Genomic DNA, 18,453 nt, shown 5'->3' on the forward strand with positions numbered 1-18,453 from the left:
TGGCTTTTCAAACACTTAATGTCACTTACATATGTAGCACAAAGGCAGAATCATAACGCAAGGCCAACACACTCCATTTCAAGACGTTTATTCAAATATTCAGTAAAATTATCTCTTGTTACAGATAAATTTGAAGAAAAGATTAAAACATGATCTTTTCAACCAAACAGATTTATTTTTCATACATGGAAAAAAAAAACATGCCAATGTGTGAATGTATTTTTTTTTCTGTAAAAGTGGGCCATTAAAAGGTGAATAATATAATTTTTAACTCAGAGCTAAGCAGTCATAAAATACAATATTGTAAATAGAGCCCATTTGCAACCTTGGGGCTAATATTCATGCATCAAACTCCCTGAGTTTTCTAAGTAAATATATAAGTATGAGACTCCTGAAGCTCTGAATTGATGTGCACTTCAAGGTGTCTTTGAGAAATGTCTGCTCATTAAAACATGAGAATGTCAAACCAAATTTAGTACTTATTACAACAGTATGTTAACCCTCACTGTGCATGTTGAACTCAAAACCGAAGGGAGTTTTATACTATTAAAAGCTGGAAAGCTGAAAAGGTCAAAGCTGGCCAAACCGTGTTTTTTGGACCACTGACAGTGTAAGAGAGGACATTTGAGTTAATTAGTTTTCACTGTTTCAGACATCAACTATAATCTTACAGTTTATAGTCTAATGAATGGACACAAAGCGAGAGAGAGAGAAAGTGAGGATCGCCAATTAGCGATAGCTCCCAAACGCTCTGTCTCAACTCCTCGCTGAACAGCTTGAACATAATCACCGTGATGAACTGTGACTGATGTCAGTAAATCTGCCCTTAATTGGGAGCAGAAAGATTGAATCCAGGGACCTCGTTGACTAATCCTGATGATGCCGAGACATCTGGCTGAAACCCTGCTGCTGGTTAAAGGAGTCAAACCCGGGTTCTGTTCCAGCCATAAAGCGGGGATGTTTGCAAGTGAAGTAGTGCCACTTTCTGGTTAACTCAAAGTGTTCCCCAAATAATCTCTGCTAATCTTCTTTATCCATGACTGCAGAACTAAGCTGTCTACACAATGTTTGCTCTCAGAGGAAGGGTAATGAATACCAGACTTTCAGAGGCCCCATGAAAATAAACACTGATAGTTGGGGCAGCTAACACGGTCGCACCGGGAATGTTGACATGTTCTAACAGGCAGAGGGGCCCGTAAGGACTCAATCAGACAACAGACACTATCCCCTCCTCGAGTCTGTCCTCCCTGATAGAACACAAGATTTACTGGGGTTGTTTGGTGAAAACAAAGCACTTGGCTCTCAACATCACTGTCTTGTCAAAGAGCTACTATGACTTACAGATCACTGATAATCACAGAGAGCCCCAGTCAGTCAGTCAGTCACTCCATCGTGTCTTTATTCCTGACACATAAGAAGGTGCTTAGTGAAAATATAAAACAAACAAGATGATAAAGGAAGGAAAGAAAGAAAGAAAGAAAGAAATAAAGAAAGAAAGAAAGAAAGAAAGAAAGAAAGAAAGAAAGAAAGAAAGAAAGAAAGAAAGAAAGAAAGAAAGAAAGAAAGAAAAAAACAACAGCATTTAGTGGAATTTAAAATACTAATTTCAATTACACTGAATTTTTGCATAGCCATCTGAAATCTCTGGAAATCAGCCTCCATTAAATAAAAATAGTTTGTCCAATCAACAGTTCTCGAATTTGTGCAGGCTAATGATCTAATATTTTTAGATTTCTTCATCTATGTAAATCTTATGAAGTTTTATTTGATTATAAATACATTAAATTATTTCCATCTGATTAAAATTTTATATATGATTTAAAAGAATTGGCCAATTTTCTATCTAAAAGTTTTTTTTTAAGCTCAACGTGACCCCTCTCTGAAAATCCACCAAGTATGCATCTGAATGCTGTTAGTGGTAGTAAACTGAACTGAATTAAATAAAATATGTATTTCGAATATGTAGTGTTAAGAACTAGTGAACAAGAAAAGAAAAAAAACTTTCAGCCCCCCAAACTCTTTACAAATGTGAAATATTGCCAGCTATTCAGGAAAAAGGTTTAGTTTGCAGTTATATGCAACACGCCTGACAGAAAGTAACTCTTTTCCATATGCCATATATCAGGGTTGAGTGTTTCACAACATTATTTGCTATAGGGGACATAAAAAAGCAAAGCAAACACGGACTCAGTTTAAAAATAACAAACACTGAGGGTTAAAAATAGATTTGAAAATGTACTCCCAGTTTCCTGGAGAGAGATAGCAAGAGTCAGACAGTGTGATTTCAAAGGCACTTTTTTCTTTAGGTCTGGGCCTGAAACAAGAATCAGCTGTGAACTGAAGCGCATAAAGATCCACGATGACGTGAGCAAGGAGCAAATATAAGCAGACAGCGGTCACTATTCAGGGAGGATCTCTAAATGTTTTTTTTGTAAGTGTTTCTTAACTGCAAGTGCAGAAGAAGCAATTTATGAATTTCACAGACTCAATTCCTATTTTATCTCTGCCACAAACGGTTTGAGCTTAGTAATAGTTCTCATCTTAGAAAGAAAGAGAAAAAGTCCAGATATTAAAGTCTGTGCCTGGTCAATAGTGACGGTAAGATTATTACTGGCTGAGGATTTAACGCATGATGAGGTGAAATTGCAGGTTTCTGGACAAGCGTTTGATAAAACCGTTTTAGTATCAGGCTGTAGAAAATGATCAACTCTCCAAATTTAATTGCAATATACATGCATCATTTTTTTTTCTCCCCCCGGAAAATTTTCTACTTAAATGGTGTTTAATTAAATATCATCGGCGTTTATGTGATAAGCAAAACATTTAAAATTCATTACTATGCGCCCAAGGGACAGCATACTCAACTCAAAACAAAACCTGTGGCACACCCCTCGACTGAGGAGCAAATGAGGAGGCAGTGTTACCAACAGCAACAGGACGAGTCCTCTTAGTGCGGCAGGAGGAGAATAATTTCAGGGATGACCCAGATATACTCACAGGCTGTCTGAGTCTGTGTGTTTCAGGACACTGCCTAGCTTTAAGGCACCGGAGTGCAACACTGATATTTAACTTTCTTCAAAACCAATATAATGTCTCTCACCAGGGAATTATTGGACAAAAGAATCAGTTTAAAGTAATTTTAACCTGAATTGTAATTCCTGATTAAAAATGCAATTTAGATGCCTAAATTTGCTAAAACCAAATTTAGTGTTTTAATGCAATATAAACACTCCAAAAAAAAAAGATAAAAATGATAAATTAAGTACTTTAATCGATGATTCTTTTTTTGTATTTGCTTTCTTACCTGCAATTCTGCAACACACTGTGATTTTATCCCTGAATGGTGCTATATAAATAGTTTAATTACTTGATCGGGAAAATACATTGCCTTCTCCTAAAACACAAAACTTGGAGCATAAAGAAAGAGGGCTTCAGGAAGAAAAACAGACCCACAGCATTACGGATCCTCCACCATGCTCATCAGTGACTTTGTCAGATATTCATCTTTTGTTTTTGGCCAACAAATATGCCAAACCCATCTGTCATGTTCATTGCCAAAGAGCTTCGTCTTCCTGCCAGTGGCCCAAAGAACACAGTTTCAGTAAGTCCCTGTAGCGTTAGCAAACTCCACACGTTTTTGTATTTAATGATGGCACCCTCACTCACTTTTTTAGTGTAGTGAAGGTGGAGTTTAATGGATGAATGTCTCCCTCCAAAAGCCTATTAACAATGCATGGGACGTATCGGTGTATTATCAGCCTCAAGTCTCTCAACACTTTTCTTTCCATCTGAAGAAAAAAATATATATTTTTAAGCAATTAAAAAGAGAGCTTTCTTGTACTTTTAAAATACAAGAATAGAATGAGAAGAAAATGCCATGAAAATATTCTTATTCTCACAATGAAGGCATTCAGACTTCAGTGGTAAACTGACTAACTGCATTGGACGCAGTCATTAAAAGAACCAATTGTAGAACTATTCAGGTTTTCCTTAGTTGATAAAAGTAACCCAATATGGTCTTTCTCCTTCTCTGTAAAGTTAAAACTCTGTTTCCATAAATATTTGAAATGTATAAACATCTGACTTGACTTGCGAGAAAGCTGGCTAAAATATGTGAACAATTCACCAGAGATTTGTAAGGTCCTGATGCCCGCCAAAAATCGGATACATTAATGAGACACCTTGTATTTAGCCTTGGATCTTGTTGTTTCACCTCTCTGTGAACCGGAATGGGTCCCTTGACCTGCAGTTCTAAACGTCTGGGTTCTCAGCTCAGTGGGCAGAGAATCTCTGTACAGCATTTATTCGACCCGGCCTCAAGGTTATTTCTCTGCAGAAGCACTGACTCTTTTCATCCTGGCACATACGTTCCTCTCTTTGAAATTTAGATCTGGAAAAAATTGAAGAAAAATATGTTTTTGAAAGATTAAAGAAGATTATGGTGACCAAATTTTAACCTAGCTGATCCAGGCTTGGTTAGCTCAGCTGGGCACAAAGTCTTGTCTTGCCCTTCGCTTACTGCTCAGTCAATCTTTCTGTGTCTTTCTCCATATCTCCTTCATCACTCTTCATCAATGACTCAGCTCTTGAAAGCACACTCGAGAAATAGTTTTTGTCACAATCTACATTACGTAGACATTAGAGAAAAAAAAAACATTCTACAAGTTTTTTCAAGACCTTGTCTTCAAAATTCTTGAAAGGACAGAGAATAAATAACATTCCAGAGAGAAATATCAATGTCTGGAGCCAGTGTGTTCCTTTCAGGACTGAGAACTGCACTGAGGTACTCTAAAGAGAAAACAGAAAACCTTCACATGCATTTTAATTACGCAAAGCCTACTTTCAAATATTTTAAAACAGTTTTTTTTCATTGACTTTTAGACAATCAGTTTGAGGAATCAAAGATGATTTAATCTACTGAATCGAGGCATCTTGTAGCAGAATGTTGAAGGGTTTAAATGTTTGAGGTCAGGATTTTTGCATTTCTTAACTCTACACAAGTAGCACTTGCAAACATCCAGTTGGCATGTAAATAGCATCTAAGGGTTGCTATGGAGACTGAGAGACCCTGAGACGTGACAATTTGCTGCAGTTCTTAAACAGTCAGTCTTGGTGACAAGCCAAACCGGAACCAATACACATGAATGCTTGTCCAATCTAGCAGCTTAGCCAAGCGCCAATTTAAACTTGTGTCTCTTCACACACTTAATCCTTACAAATATGAAATTATTGATTACTCATTGGAAACTCATAGAAAATGGAATGAACTTTGAAAAGGTTAAATTTCAATCAAACTGTGCTTAACTGACTCAGGACTTTGTGGACTGGTACCAGTGAAACCACCTCCTGGTCAACATGAGGAAAACCAAGGAGTGGTATCAGTAGCTTTTTTTTTTATTATTATTATTGCACCCATATATAAATTTGCTTAGCAGGCAGGTGAGAGCCATGAAAAACACAAAGACATATAAAATCTCTCTACAACAGGACTCAAAACAGCAAAGAAAAGGAAAGGAAAACTTTGGTACGAACAGCAACTGAAACAATCAGACTTAAGTGACACAACAACCACATTCCCAACATATCACCCAGTAGATTTGTTATCTGTGATGTAGTCTCAACATTTCTTTTGTTTCATCTCTTTTAATTTTTAAATACTGTCAAAATTAAGTTAGAATTTTCTAAATTTTCCCTGTGAGTTGATGAGAATCGGCAACGGATTGGACTTTGACCGGTCATACCCTTGTAATAAAGACAATAAAATCTAAATACGTAGCAATGGAGGTGATTTAAAATATGATTACATAGAGGTATGCTACATAAATATACCAATAATTTATTTTAAGGCCCATTTATTAAACTTTTACCAGGACTCCACAGACATTCAAATAAATTTGCAGCTCAATGTCTTCCTATGGAGCTAAAGAAGAGGGGGTGAAATTTTAACCCACTTTCTTCTGCTATTTTGTGTCTAAACTATTCCCTGAGGGAAATATCTGGCTCTTTATCTACTAAACACTTTACTGTGTTCATCAGATAAACTCTAACTGTGTCTGTTTGATGCTTGGTTTCGTGAAGCAGGTCTTGCTTTTTTCTTTCACCTCCTTTCTTCAAACAGCTTCTGCTGTGGCCAAAAAGCAGTACACAATGAAACAGTGAGAGTAAACAGAACATAAAAGATGCAGAACGGGCAGCTGAACAAGGTGCTCAAGCTCAGCAGTGGAGTTTTGAAAAGCTGCAGAGAGCTGCAGATTTAGCAGATAATTCTCTGTAGGTTTGTCACTACAAGCGAACTCGTTCGCGCTCTTACAAAATTGACATGGTAACACCTTTGTTGAGTTCAGTTTACTAAGATTTTGACATGTCATCAAGATTTTGATCCATTCATCCAGGATCCGGTTGCAGGAGCAACACATCGAGGGTTTTCCTGCCAGAAGAGATATTTTTAGTCCCTGAAGGGAATTCTGGGTCTGTCCCGGGTTCTGCTCCCAGTGCGATTTTCATGGAAAACCTCCAAAGGGAGCCATCCTAATGAGATGCTCACCCCACTTTAACTGACTACTTTCAATGCAGAGGAGCAGTTTCTCCTCCAAGTCTCCAGACACCCTGAGTCCAGTCAACCAATGAAAGAAGCTGCTGAGGGTCGGACTACACAGTGTAAAAAAATAACAAAAAAAAATAAAATAAACGTATCTAATTTACAGTAAATAACGTGGTAAAATTCTGGCTCGTATTTAGACAGACTAGTGAAACAAAAGCTTCAAATTTGAAGTATATTTAAAATGATACCAGGTTATGAGCGAGTGAAAAAGATGTATGGATCAAAGCAAAGTGTATTACTTTAGAAAGGCTCATTTATAAAACAGAGGTTCATGGTGCATGACAACACCATGCTAACCCAGATGGGTTTCAAGCTTTTTTAGGTAGAAGCCCACGTCCAGTCTGAAATCTTTTTGCAACTTAAATGCAAATCGATTCAAAATCACAGACTCGGTGTGCTTTCGTAAAGTGACGCTGGCCATGGAATTTGATCTCAAAGTGTATGCTTGAAATAAATGAAATCATGAAAACGATCAAAACCAACATTGATCTCGACCCAACGTCTCTTCTCTTTGGTCTACAGAGCAAACACTTTAAAAACAATTATAGTAGGTTTCTATAATCTTGTGTTTTGAAGAATATTTTACTGCAACGGATTTCTAACAAGTCGTCTATGGTTTTTGGAAAGAGGAAGCTTATTTTAGATTACATCTTGCTTAACTTTTTAAAATGATTTGTCCATTCTAAGACTGATATATTTAACAGCATAGTGGAACCCTTCTAGGACTATACTGAAGGACACCGTCTTGTCTCAAGCTTTTATTAAGTTGTAGACGATGAAAGATGATGAAAAGATGTAAGCCCTCTAACTTTCGTTGTTTTTTCCTCTCTTTTTTAGTAAACTGGAGCTTTTGTGTTGTGTTTCATTCTTAAAAATGAAAATTGGTAAATATATTTTCGGAAAAAAAATTACTTGTAGAGACAAGTCCAATTTGGTGGTGCAGGCATTCATTCAGACTAGCAAAGCTGCTACTATTGGACATAAGTTTTCTCAAAGGGATACAAATGGGACACATTATGGCTCATATAGAGACAGCCATATCTGGAATGCAGACAAAAGAAGACCTTAAGCCCCCAAACTCTCAATCATGGCAAATGTTTGGAAAGGAAATTGAGACGCAAAGAAAAAGGACTTAATGAGATTATAGTTACCCATAATTAACAATCTGTAAAACACATTTCCCAAAACCAGGACCAGAGCTGTTCTTTTTGTCTGCTGTCAAGCCGAAGAATGCGCGAATTATCACGCAAACACACATTTAGCCCACTTTTCAGAGTCGACAATGCAAAGTCTCTGACCAATATCCTTAATCTGCCACTCAAAATACATTTAGCCTTTGTGAGAACAAATGTGCATGCCGAAAGACGGGTTTTTGGGGACTCAACAGCTTATTAGAACAATTGTTCCTCTTTATCTGTTGAACACAGACAACCACTAAAGCTTTCATGTCTGGGGACAGCAATGTTGTTTTGTGTGTTTTACAGGAAGAACACAAGGATTTTCATGCGGATTATAATCTCTCCTCTGGATTTTACTCTGAATTACAATGCTACATAAGCAAATTTTGTTGAATGACTGAGGGAAGGACAGACTGCGGTGTTTACACTTTGCGCACTCAGATATAATCTATAGCATTTGGATGCTGACAAGTAAGTGGCCTGTGTTATCAGTCTATCAGGGTGAAACACTTGAGTGACCAATCTGAACCAAGAGATATCATTGTAAGATTTAATTGAATTCCTCAGCCGTGATTTGAAACAATTCTATTGAATTTAAGATCGTTCCCAATCTCCCCTCTGCAGAATCCCGTAATAGGCATTCCAGAGGCAAGTCCCAAAGGATCGACACCAGGCATGGGCTCAGACTGCAGGCATGAGAGAGAGACTAGGCATAGAAAGGGAGAAGAGCAGAAATAATTATAAGAGCAAGTGAAGCGTAGCAGCTTGTCCGTGGCTCAAAATGAAAAGCAGGATGAAACATGATGGTGCAAATCAGCCGCAAACCCGCATACAGTACCTGATTCATTCACCACATCTGGATAATTACACTCTAGGATCCTTGTTACACTTGGATTCTGTAACCGAGCTGCGTCATTTACCCATTTCTGGCTAGCACCACGACAAATTAAGTGTACCATTACTTCGAATTGAAAATGTCAAAGAGAGAAGCAGGGACGGAGACTGCAACTTTCTTTGGAGACGCAGGAAACAATGTCTAACTTATTCTGATAACTGAAGTGTTTTATGTTATTTTATTGATGCTTGTCTGCGCTGGAAGAGTTTACAGGATACTTGCCTTTGTGGCTGTGAATGGGTGCTGCATCAGCTGAAGTGAATGAATGTTTTCAGAAAGTCTTTGTGTTTCAAGGACAGTCTGGCTGACATCATGGGGTTTTGACTGTCACAGCTGCTTCTTTAAGCCAGAGCTGTGTGATTAAATTCCCATTCTTTTTCTACAGAGACGTGGAACGATTTGGAAACCTATAAACCATATGGACAAGTCAATAAAGTGTCTTTAACTGAGACCTTCTTGGCTCGCTCAGGAGGAAATTACCACAGGATGCCTTTGCAAGCAGGGTACAATATGTATTAACAAGGTTACCTTTTGTTTTTGCATACAATTACTTCAGCTAAGTCTTTTGAACTGTAACTTAGGTGGAAAGTCAGAGCTAAGACTGTAGCTAGTGAGTTTTCTAAAAGGTTCTTTCAAAGGTTTTTGTCCAGTAAACAATTACCCTGATGCGAACAACCCTTTAAGTGTCTTTCTATGATTGATATGGGGATTATTTATAGGGAAATCAAGACAAAACAGGTTTCAATAATGATTAAATATCTCCAGTTTCAAATTGAAAAGCAATTTCTTTTGTACCTTTGCACCACATTAGCAATGATTTTACAATTTGAAATATGAAAAAATGCCATGAACTAAACATACCCAACAAAATAATAGAAAATATTTATAAAACATGCACCTATTGAAATGTTTTGTCTCTGACACCAATCCCAGTCATTTAAGAATAGATCGCCAGTACTGATATGAACGATATTTTATCTCTGAAAATCAATCCCATGCATCGTCTTGTAAATTTGGTATCTTTAGAGTGCAGTAAAATAGCACATAAAATCCCATCCCTTTACAAATCATTCCTGGTGATGGTCCATATGATGCAACCACTTTTATTCCTCTTCCTTTTCTCGAAAGCAACAGACATTTTGTTTTGGCGGAAGTTTCTTCAGGACAGCCAATATCTGCCATCCTTTCATGGCTCAACACAAATACAAAAGTTACTTTAATGTTCCAACAGCACATCACCTGGAATGTGAATATTGTATTTTTGTTTAAAGGGTTAACATGTAGTCTGCTGAAGTGCTTAGTTACTGTTTGCATGTTCATTCTCTGTTTTGATATGACTCTTTGACAATTCAGCATATAGCATGTGTCAAGATAGACCCAGTTAATGATGTGCAAACAAAACTGACGTTTTGAAAAATGTGTGATATGTAGAACTAGTGATGAGCTTCACTAACTAAAACGTTAGTAATGCTAACCCTAAAGCTCTGATCATACACATTTTCTATGCTAAGCGCTATACCTGCATAGTATTTAGCAGAAGCTAATACTAAGTGTTACAACCATGTTGACTGTAAACAGTAAATGACCTGCACTTGTATAAGGTTTTATCTAGTCCAAAGGAGCACAAAGTGCTTTACTGCATTCAGTCATCCATGCACACGTTCACATGCTCATGGTGGTGAGCTCCATTTTAGCCACAGCTGCCCTGGGGGCAGTGGGACAGAAACGAGGCTGCCGTGCACCAGCACCACCAGGCCCTCTAACCAACACCAACAAGCAAGACAGGTGAAGTGTCTTGCCTAAGGACAACAACTGAGGTAGAGACAGCAGCCTCCTTAAAGCCTACAAGACGGATTCGTTCCACTGTCATTCCTCTTACTGTAACAAAGTTAAAAATACACTTTGTTTTTGTAGTGTACCAACCTCAATGTGTTCTATTTGTTATTGCACACCTACATGTCTGGTGGCGCTTCATCAAGTGATTCTTTGGAAAAGATCTCTCACTCATGGTTTCAGTTTTATAGTTGTTGATATAATGACATCAGTAAATTTAAACTGTTTAGTACTACAGCCTGTAGTTCAACAGCAGTGCATTTGGGGTACACAATAAATGTCATTTGTGGCAGTGCATCATGGGAGGAGAATGTGAGGATACAAAACAGAACTGCAGAATAAACTCTTTACCCACTTCAAAATAAGAGCATGGACATAAATGTCTAACTACTTGAATAATTATTAAGCGGCGATAACCAAAACTTCAACAAAAATGTCAAACTTTATTCAACTAAAAGTTTACAAAACGGCCAAACTGCAGAGGTCAAAGGGCGAGAGGCTGGGAAAGGTCACCAGTCCTTCATGGGGTAAAAAAAATAAGTTGGCATTTTATAATTTATCCAGTAAAATCAATTTAGGGCGAAGCTAAATTAAAGGGTGCAAAGCACTGTCTCCATAATTAGTGTATTAGCGTAAGTGTGCCCACCGTGAATGGGACTAAATAAAATACATTTGTGGAACTCCAAATGTTAATCAAGTTGATTTAGATTAATATACTGATATTAATTAATGCCTGAATGTATTTTTAGTAAGATCTAAAAATATTGCAGCCATGATCAAAGTATTTTTAGCACAAGTTTTCTGAGTTTCTGTTAACAGCTCAGCTTTATATGTTGACAATTGAAATAAGAAGGGCAACAGAATCGCAAACAGTGCAGCCTCCAAAGTATTATAATGTATTCATCACAACACACAGCCCAAACAATGAATCTCACACATAAAGTCTCAATCAAATCAAGGTTAAAGCTAATTTTCTTTCTCTTCAGCTGACTGCAGCTCTGTTGTGAAGGCGCATAGAAAACATCGTTCCTCTCTCACAAAAGCACTACCTCAAACAAACTGCCTGCAGTCCAACCTTTTTATCTGTTTCTTACCCTCAAACGATGCTAGTTAGAGTGAACAGCTGCCTCGCTGTCCACCATTATTTTCTCACCCAGTTCCACTTTCACTAACTCTTAAATGTCAGCCATGAGCAAAGAACACTAAATTTACTGTTTTTGGCTCTGGGACTCGTCACAAAAGTCACGTTGCACTTCTGGCGTCGGAAAAGACCAGGTGGATTGCTTTTGTTCAAACACCGTCATCCCCACAGGAAATTATGCTTTTTTTTCATCTTATGTGGGAAATGATGAAACGTTATCTTTGATATATTCTGTATTTTACATATACAGAGTAAAAATGAATGAAACTGTAGAAGCTGCAGTTTGAAACCCACAGAGATATAATAAAACATTGTCCAACCAATATAAACATAACTTCACTTTTTATAGTTCTGATGAATGTGACACTTGTTAAAAACAAACATTTAGTAATAGATAAACACCAAAATAATAATTAAAGAAACAATATTTTTGGTGTGTTGGTCTGTTACATAATGTTGATCAAATATATGGACATTTAATGTTTTAATACAAAATTCAATAAAGGCTTTGAATACTTTGTAAATAATGTAAATAGTATCACTTTTGTAATCCTGTAAAAAGGGTCAAGCCCTCTAAAATAATAAAACATACACCTTCACTTTCTCATCCTCTCCTTTAGTTTGTGCTTCACAGAGAAGCCGTTCTTTGGATTGGGCGATCCGTTTTCACATAATTCTAAGGTGATAGTCTTACACAATGAAAATGTGTTTGATTGAATATGAATGTGCCCAACTGTGGACTCGACCGTCACAAAAATAACTCAAGAATATATATGAAAAGTCTGCCTTGCTATTCTTTCTAAACATACACAGATAAACAGTCCAACAATTAGGCTTTAAAAAAAAAAAAAACTAAATTGAATTTAACTCTGATTTTGATGCTATGCAACTTTAAAGTTCTTTGCATAGTTTTATTTGTAAAACAAAAAAACAAACAAAAAGTAAAAAAAAGCAACTATCTGTTTCCTCATACTTCAGATTATTTATCTAATATCTTAGTAGAAAAAAAAAACACTAGAGTATGTGGGTATAATTTAAGAAAATTCTAAAGGAATGGATACTTTTGCAAGACACAGGGACGGATCTAAATAGAACATTTTGTGTAAGCCTTTGGGGAACTTCTTAGCCATTGAATCCTTTGTTATGATAATGTTAAATTCAACAAAATCTGAAGAGACAGGATGTGATCCGTTGGTGAAATCAGGTGTGAAGAAGACGTTTGAGTGTGTGTGCTGTCTAATTATAACAGAAATAAATAAACTCATTGTATTCCAAAATAACATCATTGTCCTGTAAATGATAGCAAAACCACTCTTTAAACGCCATTTCTTACAAAACATGTTTTGTAAGAAGGCACTTAATTTGGACAAAATAGCCATCCCAAGCAATTCCACATTTCAGAGATAGTGAAAGCAAATGTTTACAGAAAAACTGTCTTTTTTTTTTTTAGGTAGACTAACACTTGTATAGCTCGTATAGACAGCAAAATAAACAAAATCTACTCTAAACTCCTGACATCAACCTCATCACCACAGAATGAAGATCATGACTGGAAATGCATGCAGCATTATACATTTTATTTATTTATTTTTTTGGCAACGCAGCTCTCTCAGCTATCTAAACAGGATGATTGCTGCTGGTCTGAAGGGTCCTTCAGTGAGAGGAGCTTTGAGACAAAGTAAGAGGCAGCATATGTGGGAGGTGCCAAATAAAACATCCCTGATTAACTTGTTCAGCTTGTGTAGCAATTGTGTTGCTTATAATTACACATCTGCACACAGCTACACAGTGTGTGCTTCCGAATCTCTCAAAATAACAATTTTGTTGGCAATTTGAGAGGAAAATGAAGGGCGTCTGAGCAGCAGATGTTCTTTTTCTCTGTCAACAAACGATAGACTGAGCTAAGACAGGTGAAGGGCAGAGCAAAGGGAATGCATTCAAAGCTGAAAGTGGATGATCTGAATTATTCTTTAACTACATGTTGGCCTAATTATCCTAAATATAAAGAGCAGATTATACAACTAATAACAATCATATATCCTAATCTGATAATAGAAGAGGATCCCACTGTGATGCAGACGATACACTGGTTTATACACATTGAGACCTGATGTCTTGTTCTTTTCTCTCCCAATACGAATCAGTTACATCATCTTCATTTTGTTATTAGGTGTTTTCTGTTCAATCACTGTTTGTTTTCTCTGCTTTGTGGTTCTGGGATACATTGTAACCTGGATTAGCATCTCATTTCAAACTCCTATTTCCCAAAAACTACAAGAAACATTTCCCATTTTCTGCAAAAATTAAACTTTATATTGTCATATAAGAAACACCAAGAACTAAAACACTATTAATTATTAACTTGTAAAGTGCTTCTGAGAAAAAATAGTAATTGCCATTTTTAACTGGTATTAAATGCACATTGCATTCTTTTAAAAAAACAACCATTATTGAATTTAACACATATCAGAGTTAATTTTCAGTGTTATCACTTGTTACGGTGTACTTACATATTTTGTTACGGTGGATAAATTATGCAAAACATTAAAAAGCATAACATTAGTATGTGTTCTCCAGTTTCATTTTGATTAACAGTGAAGATTTTATCAGCATCGACTAAATGAGTTGTAGCTGATCACTGCAACTCAGATGTTTCTAAGAGTAAATCCCCCCCAACAGATTACATCCAGATTAGATTATTGTAACTCTGTTTGTTTTCAAATTGGTCAGCATCTGCTGTTCAGTATGCGGTGCACTCACACTGGTTGTTTCTATTGCCAGACTTTTGGCTAATACCCGAAAAAAAAGGGACAATTTAATATCTGTGCTAACTTTTCCAAACTGGATTTTGATTCTGAAATCTGGAACTATAGCTCTTAGACCATCTGATCATCTACCTCTGAATATGTTTATTTGTAGATGGATCTCTAGGAAAGATCAAGTTGCTCTGGTGATACTAAAATGTTTAGACTTTCAACTGGATTAAATGGATTTGATCTTTTATTTTCTATAAGATTTGGTGGATTTTTCAGCTGATTAATTTTTACTATTGTTGAGATTTGTGGTTTATAATAGAGCGCAGTGGTCAAAACTGGTTACTTTAAATCTACTCCATGAAACATGTTGATTGGATCATCCTCGGCTGCATTAGTGAGGATAATCATGTAATCCCATCTTTCTCTGATGAATTGGAAAGTAATTCTTCAATCACAGAATGACACTGTTTTTGTTACACTTCCCTCTCAATTTCAAACAAAGATTACACAATCTGGGCTTTTGTCCTTGGAAAGAAAATTGGACAAAGCTGGCATGAGAAAGTAGGGCCTCAGAAGAAAAACAGAAACTGGCGTTGGCCTGTAAAAGACTGATCAGCGAATCTCTTCTGAAACTTTTGAAAACTTCTGAAGAAAAAGCAAAACAAGTGAGCGTAGAACATGTTTCCTCAGTTGCAAATTACAAACGAAAGCAACACTGATACTCCTCAACTTCTCCAACTTGGATGAAAAGTTTAGCGTGTTCAGGGTAATATTCTATTATCGTATTTAAAAGTCCTCTGGAAATAATCTAACATAAAGTGCAGAGAGAGAGAGAAAAAAGAGGGACACACTCCTCATATTCACAGTATACTGTATAAGTTGTTTTGTGCTCCTGAGTTATGGCAATACCACACAATGGATGATAGGACCATGGACTTATCAATAATGCATAAGATAGTGAGAAAAATGACAGGCACTCTTGCTGGTAGGTTCTCTCCAGAAGCAAGCCATAAATTTGCAGGGCAATAATAATGACTCTTCTCAGGGAAATAAAGGCCACCCTCTGCTCCCCATAGTCATAAAGCTGACTCACTCTTCCATTGGTTGGAAGAAAAATGCTTCCTCTCCCACCACACAGGAGTCACACACCGGAGGTACTTCAAACAGCCAACTTGATATGCAATCATCTCTCTTTACACAGGAAAGGATACAATTTCAGTTTTCATATTAGCTATTTTCCTATTATGCTTGTGGAGGTGCGGGAAAAATTGTGAGCACAGTAATAGTGAAATAAAGCCCAGTTTAATAGTTTAGGCAGAATTTTTTTTCCTAATAATTCTTTTGCGTGTAAAATTAAATTTCCAAACTGTGAAATTTAATTTTATTTTACACAGAAGTGCAAAATGAGTAGTTTATCTTTGTACATAACAATCTCTAATTTGCAATAGTCATGTCGATTTCTTTCTTTCTTTTTTTAATGTCTTCATCATTCATACATGCTGCCTTAAATAATTAAATTTTCACATCCATCCATTTTCTTTACACCCTTGTCCCTCAGTGGGGTCAGGAGGTACTGGTGCCCGTCTCCAGCTATCGTTCCGGGCGAGAGGCGGGGTTCACCCTGGACAGGTCACCAGGTCACCTGTCGCAGGTCAACACAGAGACAAACAACCATGCACACACACTCACACCCAGGGGCAATTTGGAGAGGCCAATTAACCTGACAGTCATGTTTTTGGACTATGGGAGGAAACCGGAGTACCCGGAGAAAACCCACGCATGCACAGGGAGAACATGCAAACTCCATGCAGAAAGACTGGGGCCGGGAATCGAATCCAGAACCTTCTTGTTAACCTTTGAGTTAACACAATCTCACAGAAAATCTCACAGAAATGTGTGAAATGACCATGAGCTTAGCAATGCTGCATTAAAAGAAAATGTTACAAAAAAACTGTCCTAGAAGTATTTCCAACAAAGAATTAATGCTTTTTTCGTGGTAGACATAGAATTTCTCTTAGTGAGACCGAAGGCAAATCACAAAGGAAGGAAAAAAATCCTAAAGAAATGTTAAATGTTCAGTCGCTTCCTATATGGATCCACTATACACTTAGAATATGTCTTTCTTTAGTATTATGAATGTTGGTTCATTCACAGATTATTTAATTGAAATAAAAAATGAATCCAGTAAAATGGGAAATTTGATTTGATGAGTTTTGGGATAAAGACAAATAATACGTTAAAATGTCCTTTTTTATCTTCTAAAGGTTCTGCATCCTGCCCACTTTCCAGTTATTGTGCATTTGAGTCCAGAGGTCAAATTAAGTCAATATAAATAATAAAATGAATAAAGCTATGAACCACCTTCTGATGGTAGCTGACATTCATTGGAGTCATATAACCACATCACTTAAAATAGACTATACTTAGATTCCTGGCACTTTGTTTCAGAGTGTACAAAAGATTTACACTGTGTTGCAGTGATGCAGACAGTCTTACAGAAAGCTTCTATTGATTCTGTTTCTTTCTCAGGAGCTTTGACCATTAAATGACTAAAACTGCAAAAGCACAAAATGGCATAAAAGCAAACCGACCGGCACCTAAAAAATTGTGAAAACCATATTGCCCTTTACCTGAGCTAGATTTCCACTTGCGTTTTTAGTCCTGTCACATTTATGCAACAAAGATAATTGTTTAAGTGAAAAACACATCCATGATTGCGTTCAGACTGTTTCAGAGTAATCTACACTTTTCCAGAAAACCTTTTCAATTCCTTGATACCAGGAAATAATATAACACAAAAACATTACCGGCTGAGAGTAATTTGGCTTTGTATTTATTTATTTTTTTAGCTGTAAAACAACCACTCTGACCACGCAGTTATTACACACTGTGATGTGAGATGGGGCTGAAGCAGAGGAGTAAATTGGAAAGGAAGGAAGACTCCAAAAAGTTCCAACACCACCAATAATTTAAACTTTATTTGAGTAAGACTCATGAATAAAACTCTTTTTGTGTTGCATGTCCAAAACCGAATTCTACTGCCTTCACAAAAAGGGTTTCTTTTTTAAGCCAACTGCTGCCGGTGAGGTTATTCCAGCTGTTCAAGTCATATTCAGTCAGCAGTGGCCCAGAACAAATACTCTGGGATGGAGAGTGCCAGGGCAGGAATCCATAATCAACTTCAGGGAGCTGCTTTTAGAGTGCAAACAGCAGGTATCAAACAGTTTAGGGTCCATTTGTTGTGCTGAGTGCTTCCCACAAAAGGTTGCAGGAGACACTCTGACCTTGTCACAAGGTTACACTGAGGGTTTTTGCTGAAAATCCCTTTCAGGAGGTTGCACAGGAGAGCAGATCAGATGTGTCTTTTCTTGCAGTTGTTCCAACAGCAAGCAAATATCACACAGATTAGCACAAAGGGCAAGTTTCAAAAGCACTAAGCGACGGGTTAATCTTAATAAATAAGAATATTATCATAGACTTCATCCGAAAAGTAGAACCCATATATTATATTTTCATACACAAAATGATATATATTCATTTATTAATTTCCATCATTTTGAATAGGGTTGCTGATAACAAAATCCCCAAATTCACTTTCTCAGTAATACCAATAAATATGATTTTAGACACAGAAATGTTAGGTTACTGAAAGAATATCTATGTTCTTAACAGCATATGCACTCATTACTTCATAGATTCTCTGGGGAGATTTGTTGGTCAATCAAGTTCAGTCATAATGTGGTCATTTAACCAGGTATTGGTGCTTTTGACAGTATGGGTAGGAGCCAGGTCTTGGTGGAAAATAAAATAAAAATCTCCACAAAGCTTTTTAGCAGAGGGAAGCATGAAGTGCTCTAAGACATTGTGATAGATCGCTGCGCTGACTTTGGATTTATTAAAACACAGTGGACCAGCAACAGCACCAGACATGGCAACACAAATCATCACTGACTGTGGAAACTTTCTGTGCCTGTTGCCTCTTCCTGCAGACTTTGGTGCTACAATTCAATTTAGCTATTTAACAAAAAACGCCTTTTCACAACAAATGT

Source organism: Poecilia latipinna, unplaced genomic scaffold (assembly GCF_001443285.1).
Source record: "Poecilia latipinna isolate Pla-1442-1.1 unplaced genomic scaffold, P_latipinna-1.0 Scaffold70, whole genome shotgun sequence".
Lineage (NCBI taxonomy): Eukaryota > Metazoa > Chordata > Actinopteri > Cyprinodontiformes > Poeciliidae > Poecilia > Poecilia latipinna.